This window comes from Suricata suricatta, chromosome 9, assembly GCF_006229205.1.
Source record: "Suricata suricatta isolate VVHF042 chromosome 9, meerkat_22Aug2017_6uvM2_HiC, whole genome shotgun sequence".
NCBI classification, from domain to species: Eukaryota; Metazoa; Chordata; class Mammalia; order Carnivora; family Herpestidae; genus Suricata; species Suricata suricatta.
This window is the reverse complement of record NC_043708.1, coordinates 133822424-133843275: the sequence shown is the minus strand read 5'-3', so window position 1 is coordinate 133843275 and position 20852 is coordinate 133822424. Positions and strand designations below refer to the sequence as shown.

The window sequence follows — 20852 nt, the reverse complement described above, 5'->3', positions numbered from 1 at the left end:
ACGTGGAGGGGACGGGGCTGTTCTTGCCTCACTGCCGTGAAAAAGCCCCATTGTGGGGTCTTTGCGGGAGAATATATTTATTTTGTTTCCTGAGCTGTGTAAACAGTGCACCGTGCCACCAGGATTGAGGCGGCTCTGTGTGGCTGGGGAGGGATTACGTCCCCCTCCTGGGTGGTGTGATAGAAAAAGGCCCCATTCAGTCAAGGTTGGCGGCCCACCACGGTGTCCCTGGGGGCTGCCTGCTTTCCCTCTTTCCCCCCGAGGGAGGGGCTTGGACCAGGGTGTGCATGTGGGGGCTGGCAGGCACCCCTCTTCCCCTTGAGATGAAACCCCCCAGGCTGAGCTTCTCAGAGGCGGAGCTGACCAAGGAGGCGGTGCTGGGACTCAAGTGGGTCCCCCGTCTAGTGTTCTGGAAGGACTTCACATTTCTATCTGAGATGTTCCCTTGGAGGGAGGTTTCAAACCTAGCACAGAGATAGGCTGAAGGAGACCTTAACCATAGGACTCCAAATGCATATTTTGAATGTGTTTGTATCATTTCTATGATTATTTTGCAAATAGCACAACTATGTTGCATTATACTTGGGGTGTGTGTATATGGAGAGTGTTAATTTGTTCACAGGAAATGTTTTGGACACACCTCGATTTTTGTGACCCTGTTCTGGCCTTTCTCTATTTTTTAGTACACTGGGAGCCTCAGCCCCTGGAAATGGACCTGGATTTTCTGGACCTGAGGGCCTTTGGCAGAGGGAGCCTGCATCATGAGTGTGTCTGGATGCGGAGGGGTGAGGTGAGCGGGCATGGTGCCCAGGTCTCCTGCAGCGGTGAGAACGGTGGAGGCAGGGCTATGTCATGGCCAGGTGTCCTGCCGGTAGGCGGAGAGGCCAGGAAGGGGGTCATTCCTCCAAATTGGCTGGTTCCTCAGATGATCAGGCCCTTGGTAGGGAACATGAAGTTCAAGTCCTTGCAGGGCTGTTCCTGGCCTCTCCCGTTGGGCCAGGCTCCCGGGTCAAGCGCGGGCTGCCTCTCACTGGACGCACGCCCCACCTCTGCTCAGGACCCTCACCCACTTCTCTACTATCCTGTATTCCCATTTTCTGCCTGGCTCTACTATCCTATCCTGTGTGACCTTGCATTTGAGGGGCAGAAGCTAGAGCTCCCAGCTACCAGAGGAGGCTCACTGTCACCATCCTGGCCATCGAGCTGGCCCTCTGCCTCCTAGTCCCAGTCCTGCCCCTGCCTCACTGAGTGACCTCGGGAATTCACCAAGCTGTGGGTTTCTCATTTGCATGGTGGAGGCTTATATTGGTTAGTGTCTGAGGGCCCTCTCAGCTCCGATTTTCTGTAAGCCTTAGAATCTGGATGCAGATATAACTGGGATCAGATGGAAAATCTTTACATGAGCACAAGGAAGGTAGCAGCTGGGAGCCCACAGCAGCTCCATGTTCCCCTTCGTGGCTTGAAAGGGGTTTTCTCCTGGCCATTTGCATCCATGCTCCTGGGAAGGTCAAGGATGTTTGGCTAATATACAGCCCTCCTCATCCCTTCACCTCTTGGAAAAGAGCCATAGAGGAGGGCTTGATGCTCGCATTTGGAGCAGAGGTGGGTAGTGGAGAGACGAAGCAGAGGAGGGAAGGTATTGGGGCTGGGCTGCATTGGGAGGGGCTCTGCTCAGCCCTGGGGAGCCCATAGCTCCCAACCACCTGTCCTAAAGTAGGGTCTGATTTCAGGTTATGGCCCAATTTCAGGAGAGAGAGGCCCACCTCACAGAGGACCTCAAGGGCCATTTGCTGTCCAGCAAGGCATCTCTGTGGGTAGGGTAGCCTGGCACAATGCTCTTGGCCTTGATCTTGTACTCAAGGGTGAAAGGAAGGTGAGGGCCTTTGAGAGGCCAGGGTCACCCAGGTTGGGCGTAGCCTGAACACCTGGTGGATGCATATGCCAGCAACCTTAGCTGAGATGTGACATCACCTAGGGCCTGGGGAACAGGCTCTGGCTTCCCCAGAACTTGACCTAGTCATCCCAGAGGATGTGTTCTTGAAGGACGAAGGATAGGTTCATGGATAGATGGATGGATAAAATCAGACGGACCTAAGGAAGGAATCTCCTATGATGTTGTGTAGATGACTAAGACCTACAATGAGAGGGAAAGCCAGACTTTGTCCCAGTGTTGTGAACCATATGGACTTGGAGCATGGATGCTGGTTGGGGTTGTGAAAAGGAGACGTGGGCTGGTGTGGAGAGAGTAGGGACTGGAAAGGATGGCTTGATTTGAGACCTGTGGAGTTTGGAGCAACGGAGGCAGAGTCAAGTGGAACAAGGGGCCCTTGTTGATTTTGAGATTTTACACATAGAGATGACAGCAGAGGTTCTGTTAATGGGTGGGTCCTCAAGGGGAGAAACTAAGGTGAGAAATCACGAAAGAAGCTCGAATTCATGCCCTCCGTTTACCTCACAGATGGGTAAACTGAGCTCCAGAACTTGTCTTCCATCTACCTAACCATCCATCCACTCATGCTTATTTATTTTTGAGAGAGGGAGAGAAAGTGTGCATGTGTGCATAAGCGGGGGAGGGGCAGAGAGAGGGAGGGAGAGAGAGAGAGAGAGAGGGGGGTGGGGGAGACACAGAATTCAAAGCAGGCTCCAGGCTCAGCACAGAGCTCAATACAGGGCCTGAACCCATGCACTGTGCGATCGTGACCTGAGCCAAAGTTGGCCACTTAACCAACTGAGCCACCCAGGTGCCCCAACAAATTATTTATTGAGCAGCCACAGTGTGTACTGTGATATTCCTGAAGATGTTCATGGTTGAGGGACCAATAAACAATAGTCTGCGAGGGGGCGGTGGAGAGAGATGCACCCTGGGAACCAAGGAAGGAGAACACTTTAGGAACCTCAGTAACATCCAATCTCGTGGAGCTCACATGAGAGCAGGAAAGCAAGCTGGATTTCCTCCTTGGTGGATCCTGGGAGAGGATTTTTGTAGACCTTTGGCAAGGGCTCAGGAGGGATGGTCTGGGCTGCTGGAAGACAGACAGGAATGCCTCTGGCTTCTTCCTCATGCTTTGCGGAGTCAAAACATTATTTCTGTTCAGTATGCAAAACATACTGTCTGCACCATCCAAATCGGACTCCATCAGGACAGCATTCCCCCACAAAGAGCAGATGCTCCGTCATGTACCATCTAGTCATTAATGAGTGACATCGTGGTGCGTCGGGACGAGCCCAGTGCCAGCTGTCAGAAGATCTGGTTTCTGATCGGCCGCTGATGCTAACCAAGTGGCTGTCCTCAGATTGTTCAGCTGGAGCCCTGTATCCAAGCGCCAATAAAGTTACTCACCACTCTTATCTGTTATTGCTCTTCCCGGTGGCCTTCCCACAAATAGTGGTCGCCCAACAAATACATCTGTTGAGGGGACATGGGTGGATGGATGGCTAGGTGGATGGACAGGTTCCAAGGTTCAGTTGGTACATCTACAAACCAGAGGATATGAATTCAAGCTTCCTGCAGCTCCTTCCATCTCCAGTCGCCTACGACTATACATATATGTTTTTTGTCATAAGCAGCGTTCTCCCAAAGTTGCTTCAAGCTGGCCCATCTGGCCCAATTAGGCTTTTGTAGATTATCTCATTTAATCTCCTTGAGGGTAAAGACTGTACCATTCATTGTCACAGCTCCAAAGCCGAATTTCCGTGACCAATAAACACTAAGTATTCACTGAATGACAAAGCCAGTCACTTCCAACTATCCTTTGATCCTCTAGAGACACGTTAAGGCTACACAGCACCTAGATCTCACAGCAGACAGCACACCATCGTGTTGCTGGCTGATCAAGGATTATCCCGATGACAGGACAGGGTGTGTCCCGTGGCCAGTTTCTGGTGTGACGTCCACATGCGGCTTTGGGACTTCAAGTGCAGGCTTGTCCCTCCATCCATCGGCCCGTCAACACAGAATCAGGCAGCATCATGTCCAGGCCCCAACCCCGGCATCAAGGGGATGCTGACAACTTGGAAAGTATCCGGAGGCAAGCGGCCAGGATGCTCAAGTGTCTGGAAATGACCATGACGTGAAGAGTCATTAAAAGAAGGGGAGGAAAAAGCCAGAAGAGAGGGAGACATCAGAGCTGCTGAGAATGCTTGAAGGGTTGCTATTAAGGGTATTGTCCAAGCCAACTTGGACTAGACTTTGTAGCTCTTTCCCTTCAGGGGCCTCCTGAGAAGAGGCCTGCCCCTGGGACGTAAAGTTACAGGGAGGCCGTTTTCGGCTCCATCTAGGAACTTCCCAAGATTTTTCTCGTCCGAGGTAGAACAGAGAACTGACTGCCCAGTGAGGTGGACAATGGGCGCCATTAGCCACGGATGAAGGAACGTGGATGGTCTGCTACAGGCCAGGTGGTTGTTGCAGTGGCTCCCGAGGTCTCTTTCAGTGTGGAGAGCCCAGGATTCTAGAGCATTCAGCACCGGAGTACAGAGAAACCTCCTTGCCTTGTCAGTTTAGAAACCGCCCTCTGGTCCTGGTTGTGGTTCATCTGATTCCTGGCTGGTGTCCTTGAAACACATTTCTGTATGCGGCGGTTTTGGCCTTCCAGCTGAAGCTGAAATGACTCTAAACCGCTCTCCATTCTGTCTTTACAAAAAAAAAAAAAAAAGACTTTTTCTTTTCCAAATAAAGAGCTTAGGAGGTCTCAGGAAGACTGTACCCAAATGGAGAAATTCCATAAAAACTCATTAAATAATTAAACAAACAAATAAACAAGAAACCTCCAAGCCAAAATGACACGGCCAAATTCAATTTTCCCAGCTGTCCAGAACACAGAGATTTTGTCTGTCTGTCTTCAAGATCTCTCCAAGGATGCTGGATTTGCCCGACCCAAGGTCGGACCCATGACATTCAAGTCGGGGGATGGGTAGGTGGGAACCCCTCCAATGATCGGACCTCCTGAAAGAGGATGGAGGGGGAGACACATGGTCTCCGTGGCAATGCCATCGGGTCACCAAAACAGCCTCTTTTCACCTGGAGCCAAGTCTTTGAACAGCCACTCGGCCTGAGGTTTGTACATCGGGGGCCCCCTATCTGGTGGTTAGTGATGTCAGTGGAGCCTCTGATGGAGTGATTTTCTTGGAATTATGCAGAGTGTGGCCCATAAAAAAGAAATTAATCTATCAGCTGCAAGGCCTAAAATAAAAACTGATTCACAACCACTTTGTCTGTGACCCTCCCACGCCAACCAGAAGTCGCCCCGGCTCCCCCGCCCAGGGCTCCATTGGGTTTTCTTTTCATAGTGGGCACAAACTGTCAGAGTCAGAATACTCCCTCGGCTCGTCCAACCCCCTCATTTTACAGATGAGGTTTCGTTTGAAGCTCAGCTCCAAGCGGGCTTGGCGTCCAACAGGAAAAGCGTTAACATTTTCCAGAAGCGGCCCTCCTCCCGGCTGAAGGCTACTTTAACATCTAAGTCCACGTCTTGTTTCAATTAGCTCTGGTGCTCTGGGCACACGCACTGGAAAATGGGTGAGTGAGGGTTGAGGAAGTGATGTCACTGGAGACCCCAGGTACGATCCAGGCGGCGACGGGACCACAGCCACCAGCAGAGCCCTCACTTATCTGCTTAGTGATGGAGGGAGACGCACGGGGGCTTCTTCTGGAGCAGTTGGCTCCAGGTGGCAGCTACTTCCTGGCCACCAGGGGACACGGTGGGCGAGGCGTGTCTACGACCAGGCTCAGGGAGAGCAGAGGTAGGAGCATCTGGCTCCACCAAAGTGGGTACCAGACACAAGGGCGCCGCCTACTGGCTGCAGAGACGAGGGGGCTCCCGGTTTGGATCCGCTGTGGGCAACGGAACTAAATTGGCTGGGCCACTTGTCCAGGGGTCTGAGCTGTTTGAAGAGGCGCCTTTTCACCAGCCCTGTCCCCACCACCCCCACCCCCAGACTTGCCCACCTGCTGAGCCTTGTTGGGGGGGGAGGGAGGAGGGAGAACCTGGGTTCTCTTACCCTGACTAGGTGTCACAGAGGAAGGGCTCAAATGCCCTGGGGTCGTGGACTATCTATAAATCCACAGAGGACCCTGCCTGCATGGGTTTCTCTTCTGCATGAGTGCTTGCGTGCATGCGTGCATGTGTGCGTGTGTGCGTGCGTGCGTGCGTGTGCATGTGTGCGTGCGTGTGTGTGTGTGTGTGTGTGTGTGTGTGTGTGTGGTGTTTGGGGGGAAGGGAGGGGAGACGGAGGGAGGTTCAGCTGTTGTGCTGACAATTGCAAGTCTGTTCTGAAGCCCAGAGGAAAAACTTAGTACAGACTAGAAGAAAGGAAATGTCAGGGTTTCCCAGAATATTTAAATAATTGCTGTTATTCCGGCCCTCGGATTGGAGGTCTGTGTGAGCAATGGGCTGGCAGGAGTCCTCCACACCACACTTTGTCCTGGACGCCAGGCCAGCTCTGTCATGCCCGTGAGGGACATCCCGAGGGCATGTGGTGGTCTGGGGCCCTTCAGAGTGAGGCGAAGGAATGCAGCCTGGAGCTATCGGGTGAGGTGGACGTGTGCACAGGCTTGTGGCACGTTGGACACGCCACGGCTTGCCAAGGGGGCCTTCCCTCAGGTGTGACTTTTCTCCCATGCAAATGCCTGACATGTGTTCTTACCCAGTAAGATGTCAGCATGATTTCTAAGGAGGCTGCAAATGCCATTATGACCTGGGGGCATCCTCATCTGGCGTCAGGTTGTCCCAGGTTGAGCTGGATGCCTGGTGCTCCCGGGATCCCTGAGTGTCCCCTCTGCCCGTTGTACCTGCAGAGGGTAGAGAGTGCTTCCTCTCTGCACATGTGGTTGGGACGTGATGGCTTTCTTAGTCAGGATTCGTGCAGGCGCCCCTTCCCCACGTGTGCGAGGACATCAGCGCCCAGGGGGAGAGGCATCTTTCCCGGAGCTCCTGGAGGTGCCACAGTGGAAGGATCAGCAGGGCTGGACGCTGGGGGTTCAAGTCCCAACTCTCCCCCATCCTTTCCAGGAAGTAGGGTTCTCGAGCCACTGTCACCCCCCCACCCCCACCGAGTAACCTGAGTGCTCCCCGGGGGACCCAACATGCCTCCTCTATACATTGCATCCCAGATGATCTCCCAAGGGTGGCGAGGCGACTTCCTCTGTTTCTTGAACAGACAGACGGACACATGCACACACACAGGCTCACTCTCTCTCAGAGCACCCTCATCTCCCCTACGTCACAGTCACTGTAAAGTTGAAACGAGGGACTCTTGCTTGTCACCTTGTACTTACTGACAACAGACACGCGACATAGCCGCTCCAGTGAGTCTTTAGTGTTGGAGCTCAGGATCCCTCTCTTGCTTTTTGGAACAACCCTCATTGGACGTCTGCCATTTTCTTACACTGAGGGGGACATCCCCAAGGCTTCTCTGTAAATGAGCAGTGCTACCCCGATTACAACTTAACAATGGCTTCCCAGCAAGTCCCAAATGCTTAATGCAGCCCCTCCCCCAACCTTGTTCAGTTTTCCTTGGCCCTTTGCTTCTCCTGGTGGCCCCTCAGCAGAGCCCTGGTTCAGAAAGGAACCCCCCAGGGGCACCTGGGTGGCTCAGTCGGTTAAGCATCTGACTTCGGCTCAGGTCATGATCTCACAGCTCATGAGTTCAAGCTCTGTGTTGGGCTCTGTGCTGACAGCCTGGAGCCTGCTTCGGATTCTGTGTCTCCCTCTCTCTCTGCCCCTCCCCCACTCATGCTCCGTCTCTCTCTCTCCCTCCCAAAAATAAATAAACATTTAAAAAAAGAAAGGAACCCCCATTTCCTCAGGATGCACATGGCAGGCCACAGTCACCTCTCTGGGAAGTGTTTTAGCCCAAATATTGAAGAATAAAATGGCAGCCCGCCTTCCCCAAAGGTTTTAGTAGATACTTTCTGGAGGGTTCCCCAAACCACCTGAGTCACGTAAGGACGACAGGACCATGACGATGGGAGTAAGGTGTCATCAATCGGATTCACGCTCCTTGTCTGTCCTCAGGAGGACTCTTCCCTGCTTGGAGCCCTCTGGCACTTGGGGGGCAGCACAAGGGGGAGCCCTGACTTTACCTGCACCCAGGAACCAGCTGACATAGTCCTCCAAGGCAAGCTTCCTAGGGTCCCTTGAAAGTCCTGGGGTGGGTTATAGGAGGTCTATAAAGTCCCTGTGAGTGAATGCAATATTTTGGGGCGGTGTGCATGCATATTTCTGGAATGAGCGTTCACAGTCATATTCTCAGAGATTTTGAGAACAAAAGGTTAGGAGCTTCCAAAGCGCCCGCTCGGAACTCCCAAAGGAGCAGAGTTTCCTAATGTTGCTGAATCAAACAGAGTAAGTCAAGGAGTATGGATTTAAGATTCTGTCTGGGTTGGCCATCTGGAGCAATGAGCTCCCTGGGCGACAGAAGTGTGTTGGGAAATAATTTGATCACCTCCCTGAGCATTTGATCTCCCCAGATTGCCTCCTTTCTGGACTACAGCATCAGAGCATCCCTGGGCTGAGGAACCTCACAAGCTTTAGTTCGTTTCTCTCCCTGGCACCCTGCCCTGGGTCGCCCATTGTTTATTTCCCAGGGCGGGCTCCATGCGATGCCAGTCCAAGTAGGGCTTGCGGATTCATGCCCGCGGCAGGCTGTCACTGGCCCACAGTGAGACTGATCCAGAGAATGGGAGCAGGCACTTAGAAGCTGTTATAGTGACTGGACATTGTTGAAAGACCCAAGAGAATGATCAGAGTCAGCAAACGCGGCTTGGAGTTGTGTTTTGTGTAGGAGCGTGTTTGATGGCACAGCTGCGGGGATAGGAAAAGTAATTACCGAGATCAAGGCGACTGAGCCAGAACGTGAATCGATGCACTGCTTCCCTTCGTCGAGAACATCTTGCCAAAAAAAAAAAGTGGCAACACTAAAGAGTAGGCTTAGTGAAGACAGAGAAAAAGTATGAATTATAGAAAGGCTAACACATTAGGCTGAAAATTCTTGTCTTTATGATGTGATAGGAAGGGGGAGATGTAAATAACCACTGTCACATACATAGTGAAATGGACATTAAGGAGAAGGTCCTATGGAAATATTTGCAGAAATATTCAAATGACGGAAATTCCTGCAAGTTTTTCCCAACTTTTTAAATCCATCAATTGGGCAAACATATCTGCGTGTTTCTCCAACATCTGCAGTAGTTTTGAGAACCTGAGGACTTCTGTGCCAGAAAGTATGCCTGTGCCATGCTTTGTGTTAAGATGTTTTTCATGTTAAATCATTTTTACTATATTAGGCATGCTGTGCACATGTCAGATGAATCTTCCTGAAACTTTTTTTTGTCATTTTTTTAAAAATTCATTTTTGAGAGAGAGAGAGAGAGCGTGAGCAGGGGAGGGTCAGAGAGAGAGAGGGAGACACAGAATCTGAAGCAGGCTCCATGCTCTGAGCTGTCAGCACAGAGTCTGACAAGGGGCTCAAACTCACGAACTGAGATCATGACTTGAGCCGAAGTTGGATGCTTAACCGACTGAGCCACTCGGGTGCCCCTGAAACTTTATTTTTTAAATTGTGTCATTAACCTTCTCAGAAATCTCAAACATTTGCAGAAAAGGTAACATTCGGTCTTCTCCATATGACAGGTAAGATCCCCTATAATTTGGAACTAAGTCGTGTTTCCAGGCTTGGTACTCACTGCTTTATCTTTTTAAATAAAAGGGCGCCTGGATGGCTCAGTTGGTTGAGCGTCCGACTTCAGCTCAGGTCATGATCTCATAGTTCATGAGTTCGAGCCCTGCGTCGGGCTCTGTGCTGACCGCTCAGAGCCTGGAGCCTGCTTCGGATTCTGTGTCTCCCTCTCTCTCTGTCCCTCCTATGCTCACACTCATCTTTCTCTCAAAAATAAATAAATGTTGAAAAAAATTTAATAATAATAAATAAGTAAAAATTGTATATATTTAAGAGGTACAACATGATCATCTGCCCCACAAATAAATCGTGACATGATTACCATGATTAAGCTACTGTATCATCTCCTCCCAGTGACCTTTGTGTGTGTGCATGTGTGTGTGTGTGGTGAGACCACCTGAAATCTACTCTTAGCAAATTTCCAGGATTTAATTCAGTCTGAACTTAGTCCTCATGTGGAACCTTAGATCTCCAGGCCTCTTCATCCTGCATAACTGCAGGGTTCTACCCTTTGACCAACATCCCCTCACGACCCCATCACCTGCTCTGGCACCCACGGTCCTACTTTCTGCCTCTAGGACTTTGATTTTTTTTAATTTTTTAAATGTTCATTTATTTTTGAGAGAGAGACAGAACACAAGTGGGGGAGTGTCAGAGAGAGGGAACACAGGATCCAAAAGCAGGTTCCGGATTTATTTATTTACTTATTTATTTTATTGTGTGCACACACACACATGGGGGAGGGGCAGGGAGAGTGGAGGTAGGGGGAGGGAGAGAGAGAGAGAGAGAGAGAGAGAGAGAGAGAGAGAGAATCCCAAGCAGGCTCTGCAATGTCAGTGCAGTGCCGCTGGAACGCACAAACCGTGAGATCATGACCTGAGCTGAAATCAAGAGCACAACACTTAACCAACTGGGCCCCCGGACACCCCTGAGGTACAATTTTATCCAGTGACACGCATAAGTCTAGAGAGTGCCCATCAGTGAGTTTTGGGAAATGTGAAAACCTATGTGTTGCAAATTTCTGTGACAATTTGGAGGGATAGCATCACCCCACAAAGCTTCCTCGTGCCCCTGCCCCAAGAGGGGACCACGGTTCTGATCCCCAGCCCCCCACCCCCCACTACAGATTAGCCTAGCCTACATTGGAACCCTACGGTGCATGCTCTTTGGGGCTGGCTGGCATTCAGCGTAAGTTTTTGAGATGCATGCATGGTGTGTGTGTGTGTGTGTGTGTGTGTGTGTGTGTGTGTGTGTGCGTTGCATTCTCTTATCTCCTTGAATCATAGTCTAAGTCCGAGCCTACCTACCACCATTTGGTTAGGCAGCTTCCTGTTAATGGCTATATCGGCTGTTTTCTGCGCTTGATCATTTGAAAAATGGGGGTGCTCAACTGACTGAGCCACCCAGATGCCCCGATCCCAGATTTTAATGATGCTCTTGTACAATGGAATGTTATTCAGACATTAGAGAAGTAAATACTGTCACTTGTGACAACATGGAGAAAACTGGAGAATATGCTAAGTGAAATTACCCAAACACAGGAAGACAAATCCTCTATGAATTCACTCATGTCTGGAACCTAAAATGTCGATTCTATTCCTATTAAGGAACAGAAAGTAGAGTAGTACTTTTCAGGGGCTGGGGAGCAAGGGAAATAGGTAGTTACTGGTCAGAGGGTATAAACCTTTAGGTACAAGATGAATAAATTCTGGAGATCCCATGTACAGCTTGGTGACTGTAGTTGACAATACTATATTGTACACTTAAAATTTGCTAAGAGAGTGGATCTTAATTGTTCTTATGAAAAAAACACCCTGTAAAATGATGAATGTGTTAATTAGCTTGATTGTGGTAATCATTTCACAACATACGCATTAAATATCTATAAAACTTATTTGTCAATTATGTAGGCTGAAAAAATCAAAAAAAAAAAAAAAAGGGAAAAGAAAAACGGGGGCGCTATTGCCGCGCCTGGACGGCTCAGTTGGTTAAATGGCCGACTCAGGTCATGATCTCACAGTTCGTGAGTCTGAGACCCGAGTCAGCCCCTGTGCTGACAGCACGGACCCTGCTCAGGATTCTCTCTCTCCCTCTCTCTCTCTGCCCCTCCCCCATGCACGTTCGCTCTCCCTCTCTCTCAAAAATAAACTTTAAAATAAGTAAATTACTTAACTTTTTAAAAAAGCTGCCGTGAACGCTCTTGCATAAGTCTTGCAGAGTCTGCCTGCGTATCTGCTGAGGGGACAACGGCGCCGTGGAGGTGCGGCTGGTGACTCTGACGCCAGCCACACACTGGGTCCCGCACTGCCGGTGACCTTCCCCGTCAAGTGCGCGCTGTTCCCAGGACACTCTTATCCCTGCGGACCCTACAGCTCTGAAGGGTCTCCTGATGGCCACCTCGTCCCCCCCCACCTCCCTGTCAAGGCCTTTGGCCCTTCTCTTCTTCCCTCTGTCTGGGCCATGGTCAACTCTCATCCTTCTCGTCACCTGCGTAGAAGGATCTTCTTAAAGGTAGCATCATGCTCCATCCTGCGACCCTGTTTGTCTTCCTCACTGTGCTCGTGGCCGCTCCAAGTTCTCTGGTTGGAGTGTGGAACGAGATCATGGGCTTGCTGGCTGGCACCCGGCTCCAGGGAGACAGGGGCCTGGCTTCTGCCCTCGCCCCCGGTTTCTGGGCCTCAAACAGTCCCTGACGCCGTGTGGACACCGTACATTTTGGCTGAATGACCAATTTAAAATCAGCAGTCGTGGGGTTGGGGAGGCTTTTCTTGCCACACGCGCGGTAATAATGGTTACAGTAAAGGGGGTGGGAAGAAACTTTTGGAGGTGGTGTATATGTATGTGGCCCTGACGGTGGTGATGACTTCATGGTATATATTCACCCCCCGTGTGAGTCGTATACACCAAATATTTACAGCTTATTACACGCCAATGACACCTTGATAACATGGTTTTAAAAACAAACTAAAGGGGCGCCTGGGTGGCTCGGTTGGCTCAGGTCATGATCTGGCGGTTCGTGGGTTCAAGCCCTGCATCAGGCTCTGTGCTGACAGCTCGGAACCTAAGGGTCGGCTGCAGATTCTGTTTCTCTCTGCCCCTCCCCCTCTCATGCTCTGTCTCTCAAAAATTAAAACGTTTAAGAAAGAATTAAAAGCAAAATAAAAAGGTAATTATGAACCCTACCGTAGTGACGTGGAAAAGTGTTCATAAACATTTAAAAAGACAAAATCGAATATTACAGTTTTAATAATGTAAACATAAGCATTTGTGTGGACCCAGACTACCAAGCAAGGCCTGATTGGATTAGTAAATAATCAGACAATCCATCGATAATCTCAGGGGCCTTGTCGTCCAAGGCAACACAGCCCCCACCTTCCACAGACATCATGGAGGCTCAGCTCCCTGTTCAGACTCCCGGGGGCTTCGCGTCCCTGACCTTCTAACATGAGCTGATCCATCTGGTTGCCTGGCCAGCTCGCTGCAGTCAGGGCCTGTGAAAGGGGCCCTTGTCACATTTCACTGTGTGGTCATTCACTGGGACGGGCTTGCCTGGCCGAGAATTTTAATTTTCTTGGAAAAAAATTCAAAGCATCTGGAGACACACGAGCCCAGTGTCCCGGAGCAGGTAGGAGTGGGGTGAATACACTTGTTAGGAAGGTTCCTCAGGGAGAATGAAGAAGGCGGGAGCCCCGTGTGCCTCTCTGAACCCCTTCCTTCTACCCAAAGCACCCCCGTGTCAGTGCTGGGGGGTGCAGGGCGGGAGCACCCAGGAGGGGATCTGAGGTGGTTATAAGGGAGCAGGAGAGGCGGTCCCTCCACATCTTCGACATTTACTGAATGTTCGCTCCCTAAATATTTCATCAGTCTGTCCCCACGCTCTGCCCCTGAACGGCCTTTGTTCAAGAGCTGTCGTCACTCACCTGGACCGTGGAATCTGAGCGCCTCCAAACTGGCCACCTGACTTCTTGGGCCGTGTCCATTCTGTCCTATTGTGAGCAGCCGGAGCGAGAGTTCTAGAGTGAGCATCTGATTGAGTGCTGCCCCCTGCCCCTGCCCCCGCCCCCAACGCTAGAAAACATCACCGAGTCATCATCCCTTACCGCTAAAATCCAACTCCTCTCCTGGGGCTCAGTCGTCCACGCCCGATGCTGTGTGTCACACCTGTCTGCTGCTTCTGTGTCACCTCCCTCGTCCCCACCCTCCGTCTCACCTTAACACCCACCTGTCAGGTTCAGGAGCCTCAGGAACTGGCAGTGCCCTGCCCACGCCACACTGCTTCACAGTAAGGCAAAGGCTCAAAAGTATCAGTCTGGGAGCGATGGCAGATGGAGCTGGGAGAATCTAGGAAGGCTTCCTGGAGGAGGTGATTTGGAGAGAAGCCTTAAAGGGAAAGTTAGCATTAACAAAGCAAAGAAGAGGGGAAGGATTTTTAGGATTAAATCTTTTGCAGGATGATCTCATGGATCTTAAGTGGCAGAGTTGTCTCTGCGGCTGGGGTGTGGCTGGAGGGGGTGTGGAGAAGCAGAAGGGAGGCTAGAACATGGCGCTCGGGAGGCCAATCTTTCTGTCCACCAGGGTCCGGAATTGAGGCTTTGGGATGGCACAAGGGAAGGGGTTGGAGCCAAGACACTTCTCTAAGCCAGGACCACATGGTCTGCAGCTGGACCCAGGGTGGCCAAGGACAGGCCATGCCCACAAGAGGAAACCACAGGCTGCACATCCACCTCCACAGGAGTTTGGGATTAAAAAAAAAAAAGTCTCCACAGGAAAAATTAAAACGTCGGGTGTGCTCTGCTGGTGGATTTAGGCCCGAAGATATGTGCTCTCTGAGGTACAGCTGCTCCCAACCTAAGGAATCACCGAAATTAGTGCCTAAAGTCGATTGGCCCCGAGGGCTCAGCAGCAGGGATGGGGTGTGGCTGTTATTCAGGATGAACGCTCCTGAAACCCAGGCAGCAAGGGACCCTCACAGGAGTCCCGCCCACACAGAGCTGACAGAATGTTAAAAGGTGATAAAATACACAAGGAAAAGTTCACCATGAGTGAAGGTCAAGAGACTGGGGCCACAAGAACGCCAATGGACGGACACCAACCTGAAAGAGACAGCAAACAAATACACTTAGCAGACGAAACACATTGGAAAAAGATACCAGAGAAGGAGAAGGAGGAGGAGAAGACAACGACATGAAAATCTGAAAGAGAACCACTGTGAGTTGAAAAGTGTCCCCGCAATGGCTGCCTGGGTGGCTCAGTCCATTAAGTCCAACTTCAGCTCAGGCCATGATTACGCGGTTCGTGGGTTCGAGCCCTGCGTTGGGCTCTGTGCTGACAGCTAGCTCAGAGCCTGGAGCCTGTTTCAGATTCTGTGTCCCCCTCCCTCTCTCTACCCCTCCCTTGCTCACAGTGTGTCTCTCTCTCAAAAATAAACACTGAAAAATAATAAAAAATAGAAGTGTCCCCCCCCCCATTGATGCCTCTACTGGGTCTCAGAAAGAGACCTTATTTTGGAAAGGTGGCCTTTGCAGATGCAATAGGTTGAGGATCTCGACATGGAAACCTTCCGAATTGAGGGTGGGCCCTCAGTCCAACAGCTGCAGAAAGGAGAAATCTGGATGCACAGATGGAGGTGGAGGTCAGTGTCAGACAGCCACAAGCCAAGGGCAAGGAGGGACCCCCACGTCATAGCCTGCAGAGAGAGCCCAGCCCCACCGATTCCTTGATTCTGCAAGAGAGTATATTGTGGTCCTTTTAAGCTAAGTTTATGGGGATTTATTGTTCTAAGAAGCCAAAATGAATACCCAGAAATGAAAAGTATGGTCTTTATCATATTTTTGAAACTCTGTATAAAAATTTGCAGACCCCTGCTCTTGCGTCCGGTGGCCACCTGGATCCAAGGACCCCTTGTCACAAGCTTCGGTCCCCAGTGTGTGAGACCACAGGTGGGAACACTGATCTGGGGAAGGGGCAGTCGGTGCAGATGTGTACAGACGCCTACAGCAGCCCCTGGTGGAATGAAAGCAGTAAAGGGGTCTGACAGACCCCGGCCAAGTCGGGCAGACAAGTTGCATCTCTGGGGGACTGTGGAAAAGTTAAGACGCAGAAACACTTCCATAATGTAATCTCCTATTTGTGAGATCGAGGAAGAAATCTAGACAGCCCCTGCAAACGTGGGTCTCTATGCACACGTCAGAATATGATTCAGAGCATGTAAAATAGGCTGAAGGCGGTGTGGGGGGCGGGCATGGGTATCACCTGGATGGGGGCGGGGCTCCCGGAGGGCGGGGGCATGGGTATCTCCTGGATGGAGGGGCGGGCAGTTGGGAAGAGGAGCCAGCAGGCAGGGAAACCGAGCCTATGTGATAGGATCATATTCCTGTTTTATGTCAAATTATGTATGTGAAAAAGAAAAATATACAAAAATAAACTTAGATGAAGAATTACAAGCAACGTCAAGTAAAGGTGCGTGGTGGCTGCTCGGCTCCAGCTGCCGCCGGCCCGGGGGAACGCGGGCACAGTGTTCCCAGATCTCCAGATGCTTCTAATCAAGCTGGAAACCTGGATGTGCACATGAAATCGAAACGCCGTGCAGTTGCCAAACACTTAAGGAGGAAACGATACCAATTCTCCATCATCTTTTCTGGAAAACGCCGTGAAGGGAAAGCAAACACATCAGGGACGGCTTCCAGCACACCCCTGGAGCTGATGGAAGCCTGCACGTGCTGATGGCCAGAGCAGGGCCTTCTGATTCATCTCTGAGAAGCAAGAGGGGAGAGGGAGGGACATGTACCGAGCCTGCCATGGGCCAGGCCCTCCGATAAGTCCTTTAATTGATGTAATTGACACAGTGTTAAACCCATTGGATAGATGGGGAAACTGAGGCTCTGTTGAGTAACTTGCTCCTGATCGTCCAGCTAGTGTCTCCTCCAGGCCCCTCGACCTCCTGGTAACTCTGAGTGTCCCTCCTCACCTTCTCCCTCTCTGCCCTCCTTCCTTCCCTGGCCCCCACCCTATGGCCCAGCTCACTTCCTCCAGGTCCAATAGGCACAGCTCCTGGGCAGGGAGGGCTTAGCCAAATGTAGGCTGGGCTTTGATGGGGGCACCGTTTACCTGCTCATAGATGAGCGTGGACAGGAGCTCCTCTAGAAACTCAGGCTGGGAGAATTCAAGCCCAGAGGGGGCGCATGCCTTGCCCAGGGTCACACTGCTGGACATCTATGCCTCTCCTTCCCCAAGCCCTCCCTCTGGGGCATTAAATGGCTCCAGAGTTGTCTTTAAACCTCAGCTGGGGGTCTCAGGGTGAGTTCAAGGAGGTTGTCAGGGGAGGGGACAAAACTGGGGGGACAGACAGCCCCCTATCCTGCACTGCACCGCCTCGCACGGCCCACCAGAAGGCCGGGCGGCCCCGGGGCTCCCCTGGTAATGGGGGCTGTGAAGGCACTCCGTGAATCCCAGGCAGATTCTCAGGGTCTGCTCTGTGTTTCTCTTTCCAGCCGCAGCTTTTCCCCACGGTTTATTATTAGCAAAAAGGACAAAGCCTCGAATGGCTGGAGGCTGGCTGCTGGCGTGGGGCGGGTCCTGAAGCCCTGCAGGCGCCTCTTAGCAAATAGTCCCCTTGGACCAGGGCAGCTCTTCCTGTGGAGGGAGCAGGGCTGGGGGAGGTCCTGCTGTCCCCCACCCCCTGTGCGAGGCACAACTGCACCCCGGGCTGCTGGACTCTCCCGGGCAAATGGCCTGGGTGATGCCGCAGTCTCAGAGGAATGGTCCCTGCCGCTCTTGCCATCCTGTTGCGTCAGGACTTGGAAACCCCATTAGGCCTGGTTCTGCCTCCCTCGGTTACATCCCAGGCCCCCTCCCAGCATCGGCAAAGTTGGCCATATTCCTGCATCAGAAAGAGGCACTGTCCCTCCTGGATCAGAGGACATCTGCTGGGCTGCCTCAGGGCCACTCAGACCCCAGCATCCCACTCAGCCATCAGCACCTACCCCGCTGCCCCCTCCCAGCCCCGTCCCGGCCACACCCGCAGGGACATCACCGCCCAGAGGCCAGCTACAGGTGCCCTCCTCTTACAGGTCCTGCCCTTAAAGGGGGGGGAGTAGGGTCCCTCCATGCCCCCCCTCCCCAGGACGCCGTGAAAGGCCTCCCACATCAGCATCCGGGTCCCACTGCATTGTTCATTTCCAACGCCCTCCTTCTCCCAGGATTGAAAGGTACTAATCAGTCTCCTGGGCCAGAAACACCCTCAGCCCGTGTAAGAGGTGGTAAGTACCACTCCTGGACCTTTCCAGACCAGCACCTGGACAACGGCTGTGAAACGTACAGCCAAGCCTTCTACTCTTCTGTTCGTGGTTCCTCCATGACCTCCACCTCGGGGTAACTCATGCTGGGTCTGTGTCTCCCTTCCCTGATGGCCAAAGGTCATGTGTTAAAGGCAAAATTGGGGGGTGAGGGATTCAAAACAGTCTATCACGTAGCATCTTGTCCCCACGTGATGCTCTTACTTACTGCTCAGCTGGGAAGCTGCCCTCCGCCAGCTGAGGCTGTACCACCTCACACGGCAGCTTTCTCTGGCTTTGGCTGCAAGAAGGAGAGGGCGAGGCCCAGGTCTCACCAGATTTCTCTGGAAGGCAGCCACGGGCTGACGGCAGTGGGCTCTGCGGCACGTCCCGGGTTCCCACCCTCCAGGCCCTGCTTGGCCTGCTGGGCTAAAGATTTAGAGCCACGGCTTTGGCGTTTGTATCTGGTGTTCCCACTTCCTGGCCGTGCACTCTCGGGGAAGGCGCTTCAATTCCCTGAGCCTTAGTTTTCTCATCTGTAAAATGGGATTCGCAGTGTGTTACCCGCACTCCTTTTCTGAAACCCTTGGCGTCAGATAGGTTTCAGAAATCAGAGTTTCCTGGCTTTGCACGGGTAACGTGGTGCACGTCTTCCGTATTACATCAGCACCCCGATGGGGTCTGAGAGTGCGTTGTAATTAAACACATTAGTGTTTATGCAGCTAAACTTTTGAACAGAAGTGAAAGCAGTGAAGACGGTAAATTGCCCCATGTCTGTTCAGGTCCACTCCTGGTACCAAACGAACGTTGCAAGAATTTTTTTCGGTTTTCAGAGGCTTGGAGGTTTGGGGCTGTAGATGGGACCGGTCCACTCTGTGCCTCCGTGGGTAGTGGCACACGGCATAAAGAGAGAAAACATGTCCTAGCTTTGAGGCCAGACCAAACCCAGCTGTGAGGATTAGGACTAGAAACGTCTCCTGACAAGGCCGAGGGCGGGGAGTGAGGACAATGCTCCTGGACCCACTGTGCCGTTACCCGAGTGTCAGAGCCATTGATTCCTGAAGGACTCCTGACTGACCCACATTTGCCTCGAGCTCAGAAACTGCCCAGCAGGTGTCTGGGCATTTCTGTCGTCACCCACACCAGCATCTCAGTGAGCCCCTCCCTCTGCCCCACCTGCCCCGCCAGCCACACCCTACACGCAACACCTCGGACCCTGGCTCCGAAAGGGACCTTCATGCCTCTCTCTCTCTTTAGAAGTGTGTGCCTGCATGCATGTACAATGTGTGTGTGTGTGTGCACATGCATGCACATGTGCATATACAGTGAGACCAAAGGCGCTTTTCCTGGTAGCCAGGAAAGAACCACAAGCCTCTTCCTCCCTAATTCCCAGCCACAAAGCCCCAGCACACGGCATCCGGGGTCACCCGGGGCCAGAGGGGCCCGGCACGTACCCATCCGGCTGCCACTCATCTGTGTGCGGGCATGAGGCATGGAGAGGGGCAGGCTGGGTGGATGGAGGGCTTACAGAAAGGGTCCCCCTGGTGGGCCAACCTTAAGCAAGATTTTTCTGGCTTTTTACTACACATTTCGCACCACAAGTCTGGATGCAAGGAATCTCACATTGTTGTATCTTCCTAAATCAGACTGACTTGGGTGGCTGAGTCAGTGAGGCGTCTTGAACTCAAATCTTCATTTCAGGGTTGTCAGATCAAGTCCCGCGTGGGGCTCCATGCTGGGTGTGGTGTCTACTTAAAAAAAAAAAACAAACTTAAACAAAATGAAATTGAATACACCCCTGGGTCCTGCTTTCCAGGATGATGAGGAATTCCATCTCAGGCCATCCTGAGGTTTAGCAAGAGAAGTGAAGAGGGTGGAGGAGGCACAATGGACCCCAGGGAGGGGGTGTGGCTTGTCTAGAGTCATTCAGCATGGGGCGGGGGTCTCAGGACCCAGGTGTCCTGCTCCCAGGCCTGCGCTGTTTCCACGGCTGCCCCCTGCTTACTATACGTGCGTCAGACCGTCTTTGGGGCTGGGACTCTGCCCACCAACCTGCCACATGACCCACAGGAGGTCACCTTACTGCTGGGTGAGTCCACTTCCTTGTCTCCAGGATGGGGGGAGGTGGTGCCAGAGACCCCGAGGCCCCCCAACCCTGCCCCTCCCCCGAGGCCCGGCCTTTCAGAGGCGAACGGGCCTCTCCCCACTCTTGCCCACTCTCTCTGCTTGTCCTCCTGCCCTGCTGGCATCCTGTTTACTGGTTAAGTCCTTCCTGATTCGACAGACCCTCCCTCCCCTCAACCTTTGCTTGGCCGTAAACATATTTCTCTTTCATAAAATGTGTTTCCTCCATCACTTACCAGTAATAACACTCTCCAGTGATTCTTTTCAAAAACACAAACTGCTTACATGTGCCTCAGAAGCCAGAGGCCTCCCAGACTTCCTTGCTCCTGCACATTGCTGATTCTCTGCTTTTTTATTTTTTAATGGTTATTTATTTTTGAGAGACAGCACAAGTGGGAGAGGGCAGAGAGAAGGGGAGACACAGAATCCCAAGCAGGCTCCAGGCTCGGAGCTGTCAGCACAGAGCTTGACGTGGGGCTCCATCCCACGGACTGTGAGATCATGACCTGAGCCGAAGTTGGACACTTAACCAACTAAGCCACCCTGACCCTCCGCTTCTTAAGGGCCCGGCTCAGCAGCCTGAATTTCCTCATCCTGCTTGGGAGACTCATCATTAGTGTGCTCAGAAAGCCCTCTGCTGGGAGTGTGAAGCTGAGCCCAGGTGGTGGGAGGGAAAACGGAAACCCAGAATAAGAGAGACGCAGGCCTGGCATCCACGGCTGGGTCCTTGGTGACGTCTGCCTCCCACTCCGGTCGTGGGGCCCCAGACTCCTGCTCAGG

The 20852-nt window shown here is 52.1% G+C and overlaps 1 long non-coding RNA gene across 1 annotated transcript; it reads right to left on the bottom strand.

Moving 5' to 3' along the window:
• Positions 1-12903: 12903 nt before the first annotated feature.
• Positions 12904-13657, bottom strand: LOC115300861. The gene is made up of 2 exons (XR_003912892.1): positions 13596-13657; positions 12904-13166 (listed from the first exon to the last, which is right to left on the bottom strand). It is a non-coding gene; the product is annotated as an uncharacterized LOC115300861 (long non-coding RNA).
• Between the last annotated feature and the right edge of the window lie 7195 nt (positions 13658-20852).